The sequence below is a fragment of the Brassica oleracea genome, chromosome C8, assembly GCF_000695525.1.
Source record: "Brassica oleracea var. oleracea cultivar TO1000 chromosome C8, BOL, whole genome shotgun sequence".
Taxonomy (NCBI): domain Eukaryota; kingdom Viridiplantae; phylum Streptophyta; class Magnoliopsida; order Brassicales; family Brassicaceae; genus Brassica; species Brassica oleracea.
In genome coordinates, this window is record NC_027755.1 from 39,148,768 (window position 1) to 39,154,767 (window position 6,000).

Genomic DNA, 6,000 nt, shown 5'->3' on the forward strand with positions numbered 1-6,000 from the left:
AGCAGATGGATTTTATTACCATAATAGTGTTGCAATTGGATATTAAGACACTGAAAATTAATAAACAAAGCTCACTGTTTCAGCGTCCTTAAACTTTCGCTTCATAGAGTTCTTCAAGATGTAGTTAACAACAGAAACCTGGGAAGGTTCATGTTTCGTTTGCTTAGAGAATCAAACTCAAGATTTTAGTTAAAGCTCATCATACTTATTGAACGATAAGTACCAATTTCCTTTGTTATCCTTGTAAACTGTTTTCCTAAACCGTAGAAGAGAACAGCATAAAGAGCAAGCCTTCTTTCTTCATCCTACAAAAAAAATTGACACCAGTAAAGATCTAACTGAAATAAACAAAACAAGCTAATAACTCACACCGAAGATAACGAGCCCAGGTGTTTGAATTAGGTTCAATATAGCTTCCATGTAGACTCGGCAGAGACTAAAGAAGCAATGCATGTAATGAAAAAAATAAGACTAGTTGTGTCAAAGAACCAGATTTGTTAAGTTCTGAATGTATAAATGATTTTATATATTTTAATCAATTGGTTAAAATCATTTAAATGCATCTTGAATCTATCTGCTTAATTAATATTCAGTACCTAATATTGTTGACAAAAATAGTATAACGAATACCTTTTTTGTCAATATATAACGAATACCAAACTAGTCACATTTTATTTTGCATATCCCACATTTATTTATAACTCATAAGAATTACGCAAAATGATCCCTTATATATTAAAGGAGAAACATTGTAATAAATGCATTCACAATAAACTGGACACATGTCACGTGTAGAAACATTGTAATAAATGTGTTCACACTAAAATGAATACATGTCACATGTAGAGAGCTTCGCAACCAAACTCTACATAAATATGTTATACTTTACGTTTTTTAATATAAAACTCACATGAATGGTTCTTCTTTACGTTATTTTTACTGTTTACGAATAGAGCTGGACAAATTATTCATAAATTTTGATTCGATTCGTTATTCGTTTTGATTCGAACCGAAAACCGGATATCCGTTATTCTACGAAGCAAATCAAATACTAAAATACAATATCCGTAAAAAAAGGAAGCAAATCACAAACATCAATATTTATAGGAACGAATATCCTATTTGATGTGTTATATGCATATATATACATATATTTAAAGAATTATATATAAGTTATATATTATAGTTTATATAAATTTTATAATATTTTTATTTTTAGATAATTTCATTTTAATAATTTTATTTTTCATGTATTATTTTGAAAAAAAATGTTATTTAATATTAATTAAAAATATATTTAAATATCTATCAACCATCTTCATATACTTTTACATACACATACATGTGCACATTGAAGTGAACACCTTATAACTAAGTATTTACCACAATTGAAATATCTAATTTTTTTGGAAGTTAAAATATTATTTTTCTTAATGCTTCTTTCACTATCAACCAAATTGTAGTAAAATGATTTGTCTTAATAATTTTTTTTTTTTAACTATTATCCGTTTAGAAACTATAATATGAAACCATTGGTTCGACATCACGACTATCTAAGATTCATAACATGAAAACAAACAAATAATAGCAATTTTTGATTATCACATGAAAGAAAAAACCAAAAACATCAAACATTTTAACCGAACAAACCAAATAAATATTGATTTAAAGTGATAGTTATATTTTAGGAGATTAAAAAACCAAAAACCAACCTAAAACCGAACCGATATCAAAATTAAACAAATTAATGTATTCTTATTAAAAAATAACGAAACTAATAATCACATTCCGCGAAAGACGCGAGTTATTATCTAGTTAGTTAGTAATCCCCAATTCGCCATTCATGTTGTGGATGTAAGAGATGATTTATCGGGTAAAATGATTTGATTGTTTCTAACGCGAAATAATATCAATAGTTTTATTACAGTTGCTTAAAACAATATTTCAAAGCAATTCTTAGGTGCTTATAATAAGCACTGAAATCAATTAAGAAAATATGATTATAAGATTATTAGTTTTTTTTTTGTCGGCCGTAATTTTTATTAATCAGCATCTGTTATTACAATGAGTTTAAGATAATATGGACAAGAATGAGAAATATTAGAAGGCTCAGTAGAGGTTAAAGCTGCTTTGGCTAAAACATCAGCGCATCGATTTCCATCTCTTTTTTGGTGAGTAAATTTGATCTCAGCAAAACAACTTTTCCAAGCATTAATCGTATGAGAAATGGACTGAAGTTTAATGTTGATATCTTCCGAACTTATGAGCTGCAAAACGCCAAGGTTGTCTCCTTCGAATATGACACGCTGATATCCTAAACCCCAACAAAACATTGTATAGCCCATAATAAGGAAGAACATTCTGCTTCTTGAACTGTTGTTCGACCCTCAAAAACACCATTACCACTTTTAGGAAAGTCCCTGCATGATTCCGTATAATCCATCCTAGACCAGAAGGAACATTACCTTCTCGATGAGCAACGTCAAAGTTACATTTTACACAACCTGATGGCGGCTTTTTCCATTTCGAGGACAATTTTGATGGACTGGTAGTTTGTTGTACCTGAAATTCGTGTCCTGTGATTTGAATCCATTCCTTCACATCATTTTGAGCTCATTGTAATAGCAATTGGTCCGTCAAGACCTTCTGTGCATAGAGTAGTTCGTTTCTTGCTTTCCAGAGACGCCAGAGAATCCAAATTGGTTGGAGACGGATTCACGAGAGAGAGATTGATCATTAGCAAAGTTGATAATGAACCTGAGTTTATCTGCCACATCAACAGTTTCATCGATTAGTAGGACGTATGGCATTCCTGAAAGTCTCCAAACGCCTTGAGCATAATTACAAGTAAAGAACACGAGATTTGTTGATTCTGAATGCTGACAACACCTAAAACATTGGGAGTTGGCCACAACATGACGACGACGTAGATTTTCCATCAAAGGTAGGGCCTTCGATAATAACCTCCATAGAAAATGTTTTATTTTGGGAACGGTGTCTACTTTCCAAACTGTCTTTGCTAGATCAGGATGTTGCGCTAGAGGAGGAGTAGGGTGGACACTTTACCCGATATCCGAAGCCGCACCTGAACCCGATCTGAAAAATCTGAACCGAAGTAGCAAAATATCCGAATGGGTATTGAATTAGGAGAGAATGGATATCCGAACCTGAACGGATAATATCCGAGAATGGGTAATATCCGAACCCGATTGGATATCCGAAGATAACTGAACATATGTATAATTAACCATATATTTCTAGTTTACATCTCTTATTTTATATAAAATATTTATATTGTAACTATACATACTTTAAGTTCATATGATATACATAGAATTACGGAGAAAATGATTTGCTACTCATTTAAAATGCATGTCAAACTTTTTATTTCAAGAATTAACAAAAAGTTACATCCAAAATTTAAAAACAATAATCAAATTAATGTCTTTTTAGTTTCAAAATTTTATATTCAAATCTATTAACCATTCAAGCTATTAAAAATAAAAAATTAGTTAAGTGAAAGTTATATTTTTAAATACAAGAAATTTGAGAAATGAAACATTTAATTTTTTTTTTCAAAATCTAAATATCCGAACCCGATCCGAAATAACCGAGCCCGAACTAAAAATACCCGAACCCGACCCGAAGTACAGAAATACTCAAACGGATTCTATACCTCTGTACCGAAATACCCGAAATACCCGATCCGAACCCGAACGGGTACCCGAACGCCCACCCCTAAGGAGGAGAACGGTCCATTAAATAAGTAGAACGATTGATGATAAAATGATAACCGGTCTTGACTGTAAAGTTGCCATCTCTAGTATATGGCCAAATTTTTGTAATCAGAAATACTGTTATAGAAGATATGAAAATTTTGCGTATGAGAGCATGATCTTGTTGGTCCACCGGATCATACAACATTTGATCATCCCACTGATTGGTAATGGGGTCAATCAAGTGTTGTACCGAAAGTAAAGGATTAGTAAACGTCAAAATTAATATGAGCCAGCAAAATGCTATTTTGAAGAAGAGTTTAACATGAACCGTCAAGATGTATGCGCGCATATAATTAAATACATAGCAAATGGGTTTACCAAAAACTATAATAAACGAATACATGGGCTAATGATCATAGCGATATAATTGAAAATCCTCCCACTGGTTTGATATGGATTTTGATACATTATTTTACAGACTAGTAGATAGACGATAAAAGTTATAATTTATATTTTTGGTATGATTTTAATTTTTTTTTCTTTTTGCTTTTAGTAGGTTGGGTTTGGTTGTGTTCCTTAGTTATGCAATAAACGTGTTTTACTTTGTAACATTGTCTTCGTTATAAATAGACTACGGGGGATGTATTCAATTTAACATTTGATGTGATTTGATTTTTAATGGGGTTTTAGATGATTTCAATAAGTTGCAAAGATTTAAGTGATTTTTGTTAAACTACTCTCGAATATCACCTAAAACTATGGGATTTGGGTTTTAATTTTTTTAACTAAGAAATCCTATCCAAACACCCTAAAATCACCTGAAAACTTTAAAACTTCACAACTTAAAATATTTTCAATAACAGTGGATTTCAGAGTACTTTAAGAAATGTCAAATTCAATAACAGTGGATTTTAAATGAGTTTTTAAAATTCATGTTTCAATAACAGTAGATTTGTCATTTTAATATAAATCACCTGAAACTCTCAGTTGAATACATCCCCTACATGATTTTGGCAAATCACCAGATTCACCACCCAATGGAATGCACAAACAACTTTTCTCATTTTAAAAATAAATTTACGTGTTTCTAGTAGAAGTTTGAGATGGTGATTGAATATTTTGAATTATCAGACTGAGAAAAAGATGGGCAGATAAGTTTCACAAAAAAAAAGATGGGCAGAATAACTCAAATTTAAACATCCACCTTTTTATTTTATTTTGATGATGTGTGTTTGAGTCGCGACCATGCCATTTACATGTAATCATTATATAATGATTAATATATTGGGATTTCTGGAAGAAGACATAGTAGACATCTGTTTAATATGAATTTTGTATTTTTATTCCGAAACACGTAAACTAATAATACTATATATCTTTTAATGATTATTCAAGTATGCCGTGTTAGAGCATCTCCAATGTATTACTCCATTTTCTACTCCAAAATAGAGTAACTCCAAAATAGAGTTAAGTTTTACTCCAATGTATTACTCCATTTCTCACTCCAAAATAGAATATTCCTAATATTTTATATTTTATATTTGTTTAAAAATTAGTAATATCACCTTTCATTTATACTATTTGCAAAACAGTCCATTTTCAGATTGTAATAATTATATTAAATACAATATTAACCACAATTAATTTTTTATTATATAAATACTCGACAAGGTTTATAAAGAAAATATTTATTACATTAAAAATTACATTACATAGCTTAAACACAATAATACATCAACTTAAATTATTCATTAGAATTAGTATAATTTTCCCACAAATGATCAACTAATGCATTTCGAAGTAAAAAATGAGCTTCTTTATCTTTGATTTTTCTGAAACGGGAAAGAAACTCTTGGAATCTCGCATTATTATTTCCTACAATCTCGCATTATTACAAAATCGAAGTCTTCAACAACAAGCTCAGCAAGCTCCTCCTCCATCTACATCGTTTGGACAATATTTTAATAACTTTAATGGATCCGGAGGTGATTTACCGGATTATTAAGCAATTATCTTTGTTGTAAGATTTATTTTATGTTATTTCTTTTGTATGGTGCTTATCTTTTATTTTTTATATGTATGATCTGTTATGTTTTATATTATATATATTTTGTTGTATAAAATAGTTCATTAGATGCCTATATATATAATTAAGAAATGTTAACAGTAAATTTTATAATATATATAGTAAAATAATATTAATATACTTATTTATAACAATTCTACTGAAAATGAAAATATTTAAAGGTGGAGGATCATTTTATAAATAAAAAAGTTCAAC